This window comes from Mesocricetus auratus, unplaced genomic scaffold (genome assembly GCF_017639785.1).
Source record: "Mesocricetus auratus isolate SY011 unplaced genomic scaffold, BCM_Maur_2.0 Super-Scaffold_100010, whole genome shotgun sequence".
Taxonomy (NCBI): Eukaryota; Metazoa; Chordata; class Mammalia; order Rodentia; family Cricetidae; genus Mesocricetus; species Mesocricetus auratus.
In genome coordinates, this window is record NW_024429194.1 from 79,228,048 (window position 1) to 79,245,457 (window position 17,410).

General features: G+C 50.9%; 1 protein-coding gene across 1 annotated transcript in view; it reads left to right on the forward strand.

The window, feature by feature from the left end:
• Celsr1 (cadherin EGF LAG seven-pass G-type receptor 1) overlaps positions 1-17,410 on the forward strand; it is a 141,005-nt gene that overhangs the window by 9,397 nt on the left and 114,198 nt on the right.

Consider the following 17,410-nt stretch of genomic DNA (forward strand, 5'->3'; position numbering starts at 1 on the left):
AGAACCTGGGGACACTTTGATCCACTTACTTTTAGGGATGTGACATTCCAAAAGTGTGAAAGCCCATACCAGTCCCTTGTCACTGTAGCTGCTGTAGGGTTATGGAGTCAGATATGCACTGTATATGACATGTCATGTTCCAGAGCTGTTGGACTATGGGTGTTGTCATTGTGCCTGCATTTTCCTGGAGTGCTGCTCATGAAAGTGAGCTTTGGGTGAGCAGATGAGCCCTGAGTGTCTGTGGCTTTTCCATCAGAGTGACAGCTCCCTATGGAGATAGCCTCGCATCCCTGGGTAGCTATACAGACAGGGAACAAATATCAGAGAGGAGATGAAGCATGGCTCTCCCAGGCCATACCAGCCTCTTTTCTCTGTCCCTGCATTGGGTTTTCCTAGCTTCCTGTCAGCCATGTGTTGCTCTTTTGGAGTGTTTGGATGTTGCTGGTCCCCACCAAACAAAGGAAGCTATGGATCCTGGTTTGGGGACTAGTTGCTGAGGTCTCAGGAGAGGGAAACTCCCTTAGGTGGGAGTACTGCCTTTCTTGGAGCCCATCCCTTTCATGTCCAGTATCCCAAAAACCATTTTACCTCCACCCTGAATTCCCAAGCTGGGAGAGTGCTGCTGATGGAGGGAAACAGGTAGCATCAGTCATCTCCACCCAGACCTGGGCACAGGAGGCCGCCAGCCATGGGGAGGTGGTGGAGTTTAGGAGGTGGCTCAGAGATTGGTGTGTGACTGCCTCTCCCAGAGTGGCCTTTGGATCCACTTTGCTCCCTGGCTCATGTGGCACAGGGAGATCAGGGTCTGTGTTCCTGAGGTGGCTAGATCTCTGTACCTCAGTTTCCTCAGTGGAACAGGACCACCAGGCACCATCTGCAGGGGTGTGGCGAGGGCTGCTAGAGAGGCTGCCTAGGAGGTGATGGCATCTGGGACTGTGGGTGCCACACTGACTGGACTGGAAGGGAAGGGGCTAAGTACCCCTTCCTCTGATCGTCTGGTGAGCAGTCTGTGGGGACTGCTCCCCCTTGTTGCTCCACTCTCCTGTCTTTGTGTCTGTCTGTCCTTCTCTCTGCTTCCAGCATGCCAGGACATCGGGGATGTCTGTCCACTTATAAAGGCCTCACTGGTAGCCAGCAGAGACCTTGGGCAGCTAGAATGTCCCTTGAGTATCGGTAGTTGCCACAGGACTAGGGAAATCTGCCCGGTCGGCACAGTTTTGAAGAAGGGCTGGTTCTGGGACCTCTGTGCACCTGTGTCAATTTGAACTGAAGAGTGTGTGTGGTCCAGCTGAGGGAGGCTTTGGGATGGCTTTGCATAGCTGTCTGCCATTGCTGGTCCAAAATGCATGGAGTAAGACCCTGTGTCCCAGTCCCTGGCCTCACACTGTCTGTCAGCTCTCCCTTCACTGTGTGTGTGTGTGTGTGTGTGTGTGTGTGTGTGTGTGTGTGTGTGTGTGTGAGAGAGAGAGAGAGAGAGAGAGAGAGAGAGAGAGAGAGAGAGAGAGAGAGAGAGAGAGAGGGCCTGTGTCTGTGTGTCTTTTTGTCCCTTTATGTGTGGTAGATGGCATCCTGTCAATACTGGAATATTACATCTCCTTTCACTCTTGGTATGGCCCCGGGTACTGGATTGATCCTGTCTTCTGCCCAGGTGCCGAGTGGCCGCCTCTGCCTCCTCTGCTCTGCACTCCTTTGACTTGGTCCTGTCCTTGGCACAGTGCCACTTTCCTGCTCCACCCCCAACCTGTGGGAACATTCTCTGTCCCCTCCCTCCCTTCCCTAGGGCCTCATGGCCATGTGGTCAGTGCCTGTCTTTTGTAGAGAGGGTGGTCTTGGGAGGGTCACAATGGGGGAGGCTGCAGAGCTAGGTAGCATGCATAGGTGTAGCCCCATGGGATGAGTGACAGAGCTGAGGGGCCGACAAACGAAGGGGGTCTTGGGGGGCTGACGCTGTCTCTGTGGGCTCCTGTGTGAAGAACAGTAGTCATAGGACGCTGTGGACTTTGGGTGGAGACACTAGGGAAAGGGGTGCAAGTTTCTTGGTGTGGGGCAACCTTTAGGCCACAGAGGTTTGAGGAAGCAAAGAAAAGGAGCTCATGCTGAGCTGTGCAACTTCCCTCTGAGGCCGTCTGCCTCCGGACTGTGAGCCCCTCCTTTCTCTATTTGCTTATGCATTTATTTGGGGGGCGCGTGTGCCTGCCGAGGCATGTGCAGGTCAGTCAGAGGGTAACTTGTGGGAGTCAGTTCTCTCCTACCATGTGGGTTCCAGGAATTAAACTCAGATTTGGTGGCAAGTGCCTCTACCTGCTGGTCGCCCTCCCCCCCTATTTTCCCCCTCCCTCCAGTTATTTACCCTTCCCTAAAATCTCCCTCTCCCTCCCTCCCTCCTTCCTCCCTCCCTCCCTCCCTCCCTCCCTCCTTCCCTTGCATTGTCCAGGCTGGCTCAGAACTGGCTATATTGTTCAGGCTGACTTCAGACTCCCAGCCATCCTCCTGCCTCAGCTTCCCAATTTCAGGGTTAGAGGTGTGAAGTATTATGCCCAGCTTGTCTTTTTTTTTTTTTTAATTGTCTTTCCTCTGCCAGTTCTGTGTTTTGATTTAAAAACAGTTTCAGGATGTGATTCGTATCTAATCTAAATGACGCTTGGTTAAGGTAAACTAACAGCAGCTAACTCAAATAAACCCATGTGCGGTGTTAGCTTAGGAGATAAGAGTGCTCTTGCAGAGCAGTGATCTGGTGGTGGCCCGTGGTTCCACGTGGTGGCCCATGAGGGAGACTGCTGTACCAGTCACATTCTGGACATTCCTCTGTGAAGTCCTGTGTGGGGTCAGAAACAAGACTACAGGCTCCTTGCGAAAGTGTCTCCTGTTGGGAGGAGGGGTAGGTGGGCCTTCAGGAGAGGATGTCTGGGCAGTACCCTTCTCTCTGCCACCTGCTGATACCTCTGGGTCTCATAGGGGGCTGAAGCTTCCCCTCTCCTTCCCTGCCTTTCTCTAGGGTAAGAATTAGCAAAAGAGAAGTCTGCAGGTGGCCAGCTGTGGCTTGGGAGACTGTCTTATTAGTCATGTATATTACAGGTGCAGAGAACGAATCTCACTCGAAAACTGTTCCAAGGGCTAGAGAGATGGCTCAATGGTTAGGAGTGCTTCCTCTCTTCCAGAGGAACCCAGTTCATTTCCTACCAACCTCACTGGGTAGTTCACTGTGCCTACAACTCCAGCTCCAGGGGTACCCCATGCCTCTGACCCCCAAGAACACCTGCGCTCATGTGCAAATACCCCCTTCCCACAGAAACACACATTTATAATTAAAAATAATAAAGACAAATCTTACAAACTGCTGTGAAACAGTTGCAAACTGTTAGGTGGTGTGGGATTAGCATGCAGAGTGTGGAGAGAACGCCACTCAACCAGAAAGTAAGTTGATTTAAGAAGTGGATGGAATTTGTAACAGACATTGTCCTAACGGGTACCGATGGTCAGATGGTCAGAGACCGCCCTGTGAAGCCCTTTGCCAGCTTTCCTCCGCCTTCAGACCAAGTCCTGGGTTCCAAACCCCTGGGAATTGGTATTCAATGTATTTATAGTAGGCCGGGCGGTGGTGGCTCATACCTTTAATTCCAGCACTCGGGAGGCAGAGGCAGGCGGATCTCTGTGAGTTGGAGGCCAGGCTGGACCGACAGCCTCCAAAACAATACAGAGAAACCCTGTCTCGTAAAACCAAAAAATAAATAAACAAATAAAATATTTACAGTTTGGCTCAGTGTTCCTGGATCATGAAGACGAAGGGGTCTTCCTGAGACACAGACAGAGGGACCTGTAAGCGTAATGCCTGAGTCCTCCACCCTTGTCCCCCCCTGATTAGAATGAGTGTCACACAGTATGAGGTCCCCATTGGTAGCGTCTCCACAGACTTCCACTCCCTAAATAACTCAGGAAGTGATGGCTCTGTGTTCTGAGGGAATGTTGTGCCCCCAGGCATCCTCTGGGACAGGGATGATATTGGTCACATGGTAGAGAGCATGGAAATGGTGCAGGAGCATTCTGGACAATAGTGTAGCCACCCTCTGTGTCCTGAAGCCAAGTAAGATGGCAGGAGTCAGCCCTCTCTCCTAAAGCATGGAAAATTCTAATGTGTAGGTGAAAGCGCCTCAAACCTTCAAAGAAGAGCGAATGGAAAATATGAAGGTTTATTGTTCTGAGAAATTTCCTGTCTCTCTGGCATGTGGTCATCAGAGGTCAGGGGAGCACTCATGTGTATGGGGCAGGAAATCCAGGGAGGAGAGTATGGCGTGCTACACGCGCTCCCCAGTGTGAACGCATGGGTATGTGAAGGCGAGACCAGGAGCCGGGTCAAGGCAGGCAGCGACCAGTTCTGCCCTGTGGAAACAACCTTGTGCTAAAGGGAAAGGGACCAGTGTTGGATGGAGTCGTGGGCGACAGCAAGCCAAGGTGTCCTCTTAGACAGGAAGCTGGTGGCTTTAGGGTTGGCATCCGGATCCCTGGTTTGGTCTGATCAGGATTTTTTTTTTGCCTTCCTATTTTTTTTTTCCTCTTCTCATGGGCCTGGTCTCTTTGGAGCCAGAAGCACACAGAATAGTGTGAGAATCAGGCTAAACTTTTCCATGGCCAGGCTTGTATGGGTAGAGCTCCTCCTGTCCTTTGCAGCCAGGGAACTGAGGCACCAAGGCTGGGAAGGGTACCCCTGGGTGGAAACTGTCTTGGCTAGCTACCAGGCCACTTTGGGAATATGTGGATAGCATGATGAGGGCAAAGGAGTACCCAGGAAGTGGGGGTCAAGCTGTGTGTTTTTGCCCAGTGGCCCATTGTTTGGGTAAGCACAGTCTGGGGCACTGACATCGACACCAGCAGTTACTAAAGGGCTGGCCGCATTCACTGTCTGAACTTTTGCTTTCTTCTTGCTCTAAGACTTTCCTATTTGTGTGTATGTGTGTGCGCTTATGTTTGTGTGTACACCGTGTGTATGCAGGTACCCACAGCGGCCAGAAGAGGGCATCAGATCCCCTACAGTTAGAGTTACAGATGGTTGTAAACAGCCTGATGTGGGTGCTAGGAATGGAAACCGGGTCCTCTGAAAGAGCAGCACGTTGTCATAACTTCTAAGCCATCTCTCCAGCCCCCTGAATCTCTTGATTCCTGAGGCAATCCAGCTTACCTCTAATTAGAAGTGTTTGTTTATGTATTATATATGGCTGTTTGGCACATATGTATGTCTGTGTACCATGGGAGGTTTAGAAAAGGGCATCAGACCTCCTGGAACTGGAGTTAAGATGGTTATGAACCACCACGTGGGTTCTAGGAACAGAAAGTGCTCTTAACTACTGACATATCTCTCTGACCCTACCTCTCTGGTTTTTGGGTGTTTTTGTTTTGTTTTCTTTTTGCTTGTCTTTGTGTGTGTGTGTGGGGGGTCGTGACAGGGTTTCTCTGTATAGCTCCAGCTGTCCTGGAACTAGCTCTTTTAGACTAGGCTGGCCTCAAACTCACAAAGATCCATCTGCCTCTGCCTCCTGAGTGCTAGGATTAAAGGCAAGCACCACCACCTCCCATCTGTCATTTTTTTATTAAAAATTATTTTTCATTTTACATACCAACCCCAGTTCCTCATCCCTCCCCTTCTCCTGCTCCCCCCCCTTCCCACCCCCATCCACTCCTCAGACAGGTTAAGGCCTTCTTTGGGGAGTCAACAAAGTCTGGCATACCAAATTGAGGCAGGACCAAGCCTCTACCCCTTGCATCAAGGCTGAGCAAGGTGTCCCACCATAGGAAATGGGCTCCAAAAAGTCAGTTCACTCACCTGGGGTAGGTCCTGGTGCCACTGCCAGGCACCTCCCCAATAGATCAATCCACATAACTGTCACCCACATTCAGAGGGCCTAGTCTGGTCCCATGCAGGTCCAGCTGTCAGTCTGTGAGATCCCACTGTCTCTAATCCGCTGTCTATGTGGTTTTCCCCATTATGATCTTGACCCCCCCCCCTTATTCATAAGAACTCAAGAAAGTAGACACAAAGATACCAAATAATCCAATGTTAAAATGGGGTACAGATCTAAATAGAATTCTCAGCAGAAGAAATTCAAATGTCTGAAAGACATTTAAGGAATTGCTTAACATCCTTAGCTGTCAGGGAAATGCAAATCAAAATGACTCTGAGATACCACCATCTTACACCTATCAGAATGTCTGAAATCAAAAACACTGAAACAAAACAAAACACTGATGACAGCTTATGCTGGAGAGGATGTGGAGAAAGGGGAACACTCCTCCACTGCTGATGGGAGTGCAAACTCGTACAGCCATGTTGGAAATCAGTATGGCGGTTTCTCAGAAAATTGGGAGTCAGTCTACCTCAAGACCCAGCAATTCCACTCTTGGGCATATACCCAAAGGAATCACAATCACACCACGAGGACATTTGCTCAACTATGTTCATAGCGGTGTTATTTGTAACTACCTCTCTGTTTTTAACGGTGGCTCAGCTCACAACTCAGAGCCATCCAAAGTGGGCAGTGTGGTGGCATCTAGTACGTTCACATGTTGTGCAACCCCAGCCCTGATAAATACCTGGGTGTTGTGTTCTCCACTGGGATCCCTAAACTCAGGTATGTCTCTGTCATCTGGGCCCCACTTGTCTCTGGGGGTACATGCCGCCTGGGTTATGGAGTGGAATCCTGGGCCCACATAACATCCCTGTTGCCTCTTGTGTGTTTTGTGGGCATCCTGCTGGATCACCTCTTCCATCCACCCAAACTTTCCCAGCCATCCGTCTGAGGACATGCCATTTCTGGGACTCCTGGCAGCTATCTCCTCCCTAGAGTTGGGCACTGGCGTCTGCCGCTCACTACTGTGTCTATGCTCTCAGGGGGTGCTGGGATCAGGTCAGACCATGTGAACATGTGCTTTCAGAGAGCCTCTGGCTGAATGCCAGACAGAGGAGAACTCCGTTCTGCAATGTCTCTCCGACTTTCCTGTTCTTGAAAAACGCATTTTATCAATTAGATGAATCAGTAGTGTGAAACAAGCCACTGCAGGTGCTTGTTTCAAAAAGAGAGGGGTTCACTGTAAAGAATTGGAACTGGAGGCACAAAAGGGAGCCCTCTCTCACCACAGGACCCCCTCACCCTGGGCAGCTGCCCTGCAGAAGGCCTGTGGACTCCCTCCCGACAGGCCCCAGTGTCTATTCCTGTCACTGAACGATAGCCACAGCCACAGCAGAGTGGCCTCCCTGTTCCTGAGGGGTAGCAGCATCCAGATGGGGCCTATTTCCTGGCAGCTTGCAGACCTTTAGATTCCTGCTCTGCAGAGAAGCTCAAGGCAGGCCTAGCACCCAGGCCCTGCTGGCATCAGTAGTAGTCCACTAACTTTTCTGCAGCTAACACAGTAACACAGGAACATAGGAAGGAAGAACCTCCCTCCCATCCTTCTTACCACCCAGGAGTGACGATTACGAACATGGCATGTCTTAACAGATTTTTTTCTAGGTACTTATTCATATGGGTGTGTGTGTGTGTATTTTTTTTAAGTCACCTTATGTAAACTGTTTTGTGACTGACTCTTTTCACTACAAGTCTACCATGAGATTTCAGAGACTAAGTCTCTGTCATTCCCCACTCCCTTTTTTTGTTTTGTTTTGAAAGACACGGTTTCTCTTTATAACTGCCTGGCTGTCCTGGAACTCCATCTGTAGACCAGGCTGGTCTCTAACTCACAGAGATCCACCTGCCTCTGCCTCTGCCTCTGGAGTGCTGGGATTAAAGGCATGCACCACCAACTCCCGGCTCTGCCATTCCCTTTCAAATGGTGGAATGGCATCTCTCACGGCCAGTTTCTAACTGTTGGCCAGGATTCATGTCCTCTGCGATGATCTGGGGTTTCTGCCTTTCCCCTCCAGGTAACTTCCTAGGAGTAGACCTGGGTGCGAGTGGGGGGCATATTGACCGTTTTCCATTCCTGCTTTCTTTTCCCATCCTTCCTTCCTCCTCCCCTCCCTGTATCCCTCTCCTTTTTGAGTCAGGGTCTCATGTAGCCCAGGCTGGTATCAAATTCACTAAGTAGCTGAGGATGGCTTTGCACTTCTGATCCTTCTGTCTCCACCCCCATAGTGCTGGGATTAAAGACAGGTGTGTGCCGTCAGGGCTCAGGCACACTGTCTGTCAGCCAATTCACATACCCAGCCCTCCAGTCCCGCTTTCTAACCCATTGACTATGCCATGGGAGGTAGTTGACGTTGGCAACCTTGTTCTAGTCAGTCCTGTCACAAGGGCTGGCCAGCCTATCCTGGCTGTTATGAGCTTAGTAATTACATAGATAATGCCTGCCTCATGGAGGAGGCCCCAGTAGGATGTACAAAGCCTGGCCAACATCTGTGCCCTGAGTCCTCACTCTACTTAAGGACTGTATGTAGATGGAGCCCTGCCCACTGTCCTGCATTCTTAGCTTCCATCCTGGGCCCAGGGCTTAGCCCTTCCAGACCTATTGTCCCCAGGAACCATAGACTGCCTAGCTTTCTTGTGTTCTGTCTAAAAATGTAACTGAGTTTGTGCTTGAGATGAACATGTTTCTTATCTTTTTTTTTTTTTTTTTTTTTTTTTTTTTGGTTTTTACGAGACAGGGTTTCTCTGTATTGTTTCAGAGGCTATCCGTCCAGCCTGGCCTGGAACGCACAGAGATCCACCTGCCTCTGCCTCCCGAGTGCTGGGATTAAAGGCGTGCGCCACCACCGCCCGGCATGTTTCTTATCTTAATGACCCACCCAGGACCCTATGGTCTGGGGATATCTGCCAGTAAGCCATTTGATTTCATAAATTCTGGGACCAGCAGCGTGTGGGCCTAGCTGCCCAGCCCCATCCGGGGGTCAGGAGTGAGTAAACAGAGGCCTGTCTGGGGTTTCATGGTCTGGCCAGAGGATTGATTGGCAAATGAAATAATTCTCTGACCATCTTGTGTGCCAGGAATGTGTCCTTGGATCTACCCTAGCGTCAGCCAGAGCTAAAGCTAAGCGGGTGCTGTCCGGCATGGGCTACCTAAGCTGTTCCAGTGGAGCTTAGGACACAGCCAGCACCCTGGGCAGATGTGGGGTTTGGAGGAGATACCAGAAGGCTCAGAGTAAAAGCCTGGGGTATCCACCCCAGATTCTGAGGGCGGGATTGATAGGGTGCAGGCAGCACCTCTGGATGAGAGGGAGCCTCAGGGCTTTCTCGCTGTAACTTGTGTGGGAATGATTCATCGAGGTGGGTGAGGCGGGAAGTTCATTCAGAAACATCTCTTGCTGCAGTGCTGAGGAACGAGCTGAGGCCTGGGATTCAGCTGACCTGGAACAGAGACTCTTCTAGAGGGTTGACTGACCTTTGACACAGGGCGGATGAACCTTGGAGCCAGACTGGCCTGAGGAGGAGCTGGGAACACCGTTGTTTCTATCTTGTCACAGGCACCTGGTGATGACACACAGACACTGTTGTATCATCAGGCCGTGTCCTTTGTCACTGTTCCCACCCCCTTCCACCATTCTAGATAAGACTTACTGGCAGCCAGAGAGGCACAGCCTTGGCCTCCACAGAAGTGGACCTTGGGCCTCACTACCTACGTGTTGGTGGCAGGCAGGCTATGGTAGAGGTGCAGTCTAGAAGCCCTGGCCTCAGGAGCCTTCTGTGCCTTCATCCTGAGCCCTTGGGGGACCCCTGCCACATGCTTGCCTACACCTCTGTCTAGCTCTTGGGTCTGAGGGTGGGCACCTTAGGCATCCACTCCCCAAAGGGTAAAGAAAGACCCATAGTCAAGGTTGTGGGTGATCCCAGCCTTGACATTTTCCCACAGGAGCTCGGAGTACCGTGAGAGGGATGTGGACAAATGAGGAAAGGAGCTGTGGCAAATTACAAGTTACGAGCAGTAGTTCACAGTTTACAGAGTCACTGTTATTCCAAGTGTGCGTTAATGAGCTTTCCCTCTGGGTCATGGTGCAGGCAGGGTTCACTGGGAAGTTCTTTATGCAGGTGAAGCTTGAATGCCCACGTGGTGCAGATACCATGGGTCTGGCCCCTCAGCAGGGCTGAGAATGATGCTAATTACAACCGCCCACGGGCAGTATCAAGTTGATCTTGCCTCTCAGATTCTGTGGCAGAGGGTATTGTTCACATTCTCCAGCTGGAGCTTGACGGGTGCTGGCTCACTCTACTCTGCTGTACATGATTTCTGTCGTCATGTTTCACTGGACACGGGCCTGTAAGACTCGGGGGCCCGAGGTGGAGATGGTTTTGAATCTGGGTTTATTTTATTTGTTTGTTTTTGATTTTTCCAGATGGGGTTTCTCTGCTTGACAGGGTTTCTCTGTGTAACTCTGACTGTCCTGGAACTCACTCTGTTAGGCCAGGCTGGCCTGGAACTCACGAGAGATCCTGCCTGTCTCTGCCTCCTGAAAGCTAGAATTAAAGGCGTGCGCCACCACCACCAGGCGAACCCTAGGTTTTAAGTCTCTGTGCAGAGTCACAGTTGCCCCTCCTGTTGGGTGTCTGCTATCTAAAGGGATAACTCTTACTCCCCTCAAGGGACTCACTCTTATATTCCCTGTCCCTGCTGCAGTGCTGAGTCCCAGATTGCTCCCAGTCCTGTGGGTGTGATTTTTGGGACGCAGCTGTGGAGGTGCACAGACCTCAGTTTGGAGGCAGCTTGAGGCAGTCACTCAGCGCCTGTCCCCCATTTTTAAAGTTCATTTCTTTTTATTGTATGTCTATACATGTTTGCCTGCATTTATGTATATGCACCACGTGTGTGTGGTGCCCACAGAAGCCAGATAAGGGACTGAACTAGGGGCTTGTGGCTTTGAGGACCCTAGACCCTGGATGAGTTGATGTCCCTTCAAGAGTTGGCAGAACACAAAGAGAAAGTCAGAAGTGACTGTCTTAACATTTCTGTGGCCCTGGCAGAGGACACTCCTGTTTGTGCTGAACTGAGCTGTAAGCAGAGAGACTGATAATTGTCCAACAATGGCTCCTAGAGATGGCACATGTATTGGGCATGGTACCTCATCCTGGAGCTACCACACCTAGGAGGTTCCTCTGCTGCTCTTGACCCTCTCCATCTGCTCTCAGCACCTCTCCCCATAAGGTCTTCATACCTGAGCCTTCTAAGGGGCCATATGTAGTAAACCCCACTGCTCACCCTGAGCTTCTTGTGGCCTGACTTCCCAAGGTTCTCCATGCTAAAGAGCCCAAGTTTAAGGTGCAAGAAAGATAGGAATATCTTTCAGCACAAGATATCAGCACAAGAGGATAGGTTGCTCACATGATGCTATATGTGTTTATGCTTTCTATTGGGTCCCCCGGACCAGTTTTCTCTCCATTCACTGGGTCCCCACAGCCACTTATAAGATAAACATTCAGAGGCTTAATATATATTTATAATTGTTTGGCCAATGGCTTAGGCTTATTATTAGCTAGCTCTCTCTCTTATAAATTAACCTGTTTCTGCTAATCTGTGTATCACCACATGGCTGTGGCTTACCAGTGATGCCCTGGCGTCTCATCTCCCAGGATGCTACATGGCATCTCCTTGACTCGACTACTCTATCTCTGTTTGGATTTCCCACCTGTCTTTACTCTGCTAAGCCATGGGCTGAAACAGCTTTTATTCATCAACCAGTAAAAGCAACACATTTTCACAGCATACAGAAGGACATCATCATGCTGTTTGGGAGAGCTAGGATACCTAGATAACCCTGATGGTTTCCAGCTGTGATTTAAGAGCCTTGGGGATGAGTAGGGTGTGACGGGTGTCCTGGGCTTCTGGGAAGCTTGCTAGATGGTCTCTGCCACTCTGCTGGGTGGACTGTGGGACCTGCAGGTTCATTGGCCACTGCTTTGTCCCATGACTTTCAGGAACCTCCAGCTGGGCTTTTCCTGCCCCTCATCACTCTGTCCTACTGCTCCGTACACTCCCAGGTGGAAACTTGACTGGGGCTGTTGCAGGACAGGTACATGGTGGAAAGGCCCAGTACTTCCTGTTTGTCATTTTTTAGGGATTTATTATGACCCTGCAAGTTGTTCTTCGGAACACAGATAGTTTCGGTCTGCCCTGTTCACAAAGATAAGCATGCTCGCATTAGAAAACTCCCCCAGTACTGGAAATCGGAAAGCAGTAAGTTCCCCAGCCAGGCTCCAGGCCCAGAGATAGTTTTTGTGGCTGTTGATTTGTCTTAAGCATCAACTCCCCCAACGTCATAGACTTTATACCGGCTCCCATGATGAAGTAGGCTTTCCTGGCTTCTGCTTCTGGGGTGGGTGGTAACCAGGGGTGCTTATAGCGTTGGCAACTCTTCTGTTGCTCTGGAACTCAGCCTCCTCCAGGCCCTGGCAGCAACAGGGGTTGCCATAGTGATGGGCCTTTCTGAGCCCATGGGAGGCACCTGGGAGGGGGGAGCTCACATTGAAGAGCTGGTCCTTTGTCCAGGAATAGTGGGGCCCTGAAGGGCTGTTTGTATATGGAACTCACTTTAATTACCTCCAAGGGGCAGTCCAGGAAAAGGGTGTTCTACCTTCAGAAATGAGCCTGGTAGGTGTTTTGGAATGTTTGAGTTGGAGCCCCGATCTTAAATTATTATCTCACATTGAAGTCTTTAATATTAGTTTGTAATAGACTCTAGGGTGCTACCTGTAGGTCCTCACCCACTGGCCCAGAGGACAGAGCCAGCCTTCTGTGCCTGTCATTTTCTGTCCCCACCTGCCGTGGAAACAGACACATCCTCCTACCTCTGTCTCTCTCCTTCGCCTGTGCCATGTTCATCAGAGGACTGACTGCCAGATGGGAAGGTGGTTTTGCTCTGGGAGGTGTGAGCGCTCTCAACCTGAGTGGGTATCGGGTTGAAGGAAGGAGTGTCCTTGGTCCCTTACCAAATGAGTCAGGTAGTGTTCCCATCTGGAACTTGACCGGGGTGATAGTGGGGTGTCTTTGCTACCCAGGCCTTCCCCCAAAACAGCCTTTTCTATCCATCATGGCACAGGCGAAGGAGAGAGACGGAGGTAGGAAGGTATGTTCCTTTCCACGGGAGGCGGGGACAGAAAATGAGAGGCACAGAAGGCTGGCTCTGTCCTCTGGGCCCAGTGGGTGAGGACCTGCAGGTAGCACCCTACTTAGAATCTATTACAAACTAATACTAAAGACTTGCTGTTGCTTGACTGGAGTTGAGGTTACAGGCATTCAGCAGGATGGAAGGAGGATTTGTATTACATACGGCAGGGCAGGGACCTGCTGAAGGTCCTGTCCCTGGCCAGAGCTGTAGGAATTCTAGATCTGGTAGAGGGCACCACCGCTGTTCTTGAGCCTCCCAAGAGAGTGCGGTTCACCATTTACATCAGTCTCTGGCTGGGATGAGGAAGCAGCTAGATCTGGCTGCCTGTTCTTCCACTTTCTATTGGTCATCTCTCAGCATCTCAAAGACCTTCAGGGACGTGGCAGTGTTTCAGCTGCTACTTACAAACCCTTGGACAGACGCACCTCCAAACAGACATTTCTAAATTCACGCAAACCGAGCATCCTGCAGTCTTAGAGGGAAGCTATGGGAGGCCACACATAGACCTCTGCCGCTCAGAGGCGTGGCCTCCTAGGAGGCCCGTGTGAGTGGGGGTGAAGAGGTGGGGTAGCTGGGGTTTGGTGAGGAAGTAAGGTTATCTCCTTGGTGGAGGGACTGGGCTTGTGAGAAATTCCACACAGTGAGGAGACTCCTGCAGGAGGCAGGGCGCTGGGCAGATGAAGTGGGAGCCAAGAGAGATCACAGCCACCAGTGTGGGCTGGTGTCCACTTGCATGGCTCTTCTGACTGGTCCTTGGAGACCCCCTCACAACTGACATGGTGTTTGTAAAAACAGAGCTGTCCTGTTTCCCAGAAGCATGAACTGGTCAATATCCAAGGTCAGCTTGCTGTCGTGGCTGTGGGGCAGTAGCAGTTAAGAGCAAAAGCCGGGTGATAAAGTCTGATCGGGCTGGTTGGGAACCAAGGCTTCCTGAGGTCAGGATTGTCACTTTCTTTCTTTCTTTCTTTCTTTTTTTTTTTTTTTTTGATTTTATGAGACAGAGTTTCTCTGTATTGTTTTGGAGGCTGTCGGTCCAGCCCAGCCTCGAACTCACAGAGATCCGCCTGCCTCTGCCTCCCGAGTGCTGGGATTAAAGGCGTGTGCCACCAACGCCCAGCTGGATTGTCCCTTTCTTAAATGCCCATGGGCCTCCTGTGAGTTCCAGACCCTATGTGTGTAAGGCTGGTGTGTAAGGCAGAGGATAGAGGACTCTGTTCTAACCCATGCCCTTCACACTGCCCTCCCTGGGCACTAGGAGATGGATCCCCGGTGGAGAGGACACAGGTGTCATCCTCTACAGCATCAGGCTTCAGGCTGGGTAACTGCACCCCACTTGTTGATGCTCAGTCTGCTAAGGCAGAGTGGGGCCACTCAGACTGGAGTCTGGTCATAGACCCTGTACATCCCACTCCAGGCAGACGCTTTATAGGCCTCATAACTGTCCAGGACAACTGTGCTGACAAGTACGAACTCTCTTTGCAGTTGGGTTCTATGTGTGAATTTTTTGTTTGTTTGTTTGTTTGTTGTTGTTGTTTTGAGACAGGGTTTCTCTGTGTAACAGCCCTGACTGTCCTGGGACTCTCTTTATAGATCAGGCTGGTCTTGAACTCACAGAGATCCACCTGCCTCTGCTGCCCCAGTGCTGGGATTAAAGGTGTGTAATACCACCACCCATCCCCATGTGTGATTTTAAGTGAGGTGTGGAAGGATACCAGGGACATGTCTCAGCAGCCTATGAGAGGCCGTGGTGGCTGCCAGAACCACTGCTACTCAGGTGTCTGGTGGGGCTCTGGTTGTAGGGCCTCCGTTTGCCTTCACTTGGCTCCATTGTGTACACCGACGGAGCTGGTGACCGGAGCTGGTGACCGTCGTCTTTTGGGCAGTTTTGTGGCCCCCAGTCTCCATGAACTTCAGCAGACAATGAAGGAAACTTGCCTGCGGCTCTTTCCCAGTGTCCTCTGTGGCTCCCTCTGAGCTCTCAGCCACAACTTAGTGTTTTTATGAGTTTGGGAAAAAGTGCCTCCACTACACAGGTGGTGCATTGGTACTTGGCAGTAGGGAGCCCTGATCCTGCAGCCTGTTCTCTGCCAGGCAGTTAACCTTCCCTGAGACTCGAGCACCATCTCTGCCCCTCTCAGCTGCTGTGCTTCCCCAGGGCCTAAGCATCCTTCAGATGTGCTATTAGGGTAAATGGGGGTATGGCAGGTGCTAGGCAAGGGCACAGCAGGGGAGACCTGGGGCTTGGCAGGTGGGACACTAGATGGTGTCTGTTATGCTTCCTCCTGGGGCCTGGACCAAGAATAAGGTTGAGGGAGTGGGTCTGAAACATTGAGGGAACAAAGAAAGGGAGGAGAAGGGAGGGAACTCTCGGTGCAGCAGTTCGTGGGCCAAGCCAGTGCCATGTGTGGAGGCACCATGTTGGGCACCTGTCAGAGCCACCCAGATCCCAGAAGGCATCAGTGATAGTTTCTAGGGGAGGGTAAGGATGGGTAGAATAGTGGTTTATGTTTAGAAATCCATGAAGATCTTGTTAATGCAAAAAGACAAAGCCACCTTCAGGCACCCTAAGGAGTACAGGTGCACAGAGGAAAACTCAGTGCTTCTCTGAGCATCCTCATACTTCCCACGACATCCTAGGATTCACGTGGTGGAAGCAGCAAGCCAATTCTTACAAGTTGACCTCTGGTCCCCCCACACATACTATGGCATGCATGTACGCATTTGCATGTGTGTGCATGCACACTCACACACAACACACCCGTGTGCACACAAACTTTAGCTAAGCGTGGCATGGGCTTTCTGTCTTAGTGCTCTAACACAGCCTGGCTGTGTACCACAGTTCCACTTCCTGTGACACGGGAATGATGCTGTCCTCAGTCAGTGCCCTCCTACTGTACCCTGGCTTCCACATACCGTTTAGTGAACATATGTGTGGTGTGGGCACATGTGTAACCTTGGAGGCCATTCTGAGTAACAGCCTCCCAGAAGGGAAATGATGGGTGAGGTTTTGAACACTGCAAAATGAGGTAATGTTGGTCGAGTGGCCTTGGGAAGATTTGCATGGTTTGTTCAGAGCCAGCAACCCTCCAGATCTCCTTTACCGGAGAGAAGAGGCTCCCTTGTCTTTTTCAGCCCTCTGGGGTAAGTGTCCTCCCTGTCTGATTTGCATGTCCCTCTTGAGAGACCATAAATAGCTTTTATTGCCTCTCACCCTCTTACACTGCTGTGAATTGCCTGTCTCTTTTTAGCCAGACACTTATCTTTTATTAGTTTACATTTCTCTTTGTAAGGTCTTGCTGTGTAACTCACTGCAATTTTTTTTTTTTTGTAATCACAGACAGTATCTTTTGCCATGTAGATCTAAGACAGGCTTACTATGGGGGCTTCCGGGGATCCCACATCCTCCATAGGCACCTGCCCTCGTGTACATATAACATCCCATACACATACTTAAATAACAAATCTAAATGAAAAGGAAAGGAGAGGGAGGGAGGGAGGGAAGGGAGGAAGGGAGGAAGGGAGGAAGGGAGAAAGATAGGGAGGGAAGGCAGGGAGGGAGGGAGGCAAGGGAGGGAGGGAGAGAGAGAGAGGCAGGGAAGGCAGGGAATGCAGAAGCACTCAGCAGTGACCCCCATCCGGCAAACTGTGTGGCTTCTGCGGAGAAAGGGAAAGCGGGAAGCTAGGCCGGAAAGGCAGAATCCCAGAGTCCCGGCCCCAGCTCTCAGTCCTCAATGGCTGCCCAGACAGTGAAAGTGTGAGTAACTTGACACCCCTGACAGGTTGGATTCCTGAGTGCCTGCTGTCCCCAGGGAGTCAGGCCATAAGCCTGCCGGTTCTTAGATCCCATTTCCCTGCCATGGTGCTGCTGTGCTGAGGCCTCTTCACCCAAAGCCTCCAGAAAAGAGCCCCTCCTTACCGCCTGGGGACCGGGACCAAGGCTCTGCAGCTGAAGGAGCAGAACTGAGGGCAGGTAGCATGTTGGAAGTGAGACTTCCGGGACAGTCTTCAAGATGCTGGCAGAGTGCAATAGGACTCAGGTCCCCTACTCCTCAGGTGTAGTCTGAGGTTCCCTTTCCTAAAGTGTTTCTGATTTCAGAAATTTCCGGATTTGGGAGTATTTGTGCAGTTGAACATCTCAGTGTCTGAAATCCAAACTGCTTCACCATCTTGGGCAGGTCGGTGGGCGCGTTACTGACATTCACAATCTGAAACTTTTCCTGGTTCTGACACTGCATTCTGATGCTCAGGCTTGGAAACATTCTGGGCTTTGGATGTTTGGATTAGGAATGTCTAACTTCTACTGCCTCTTAGGGAGCATACATTCTTTAAAAA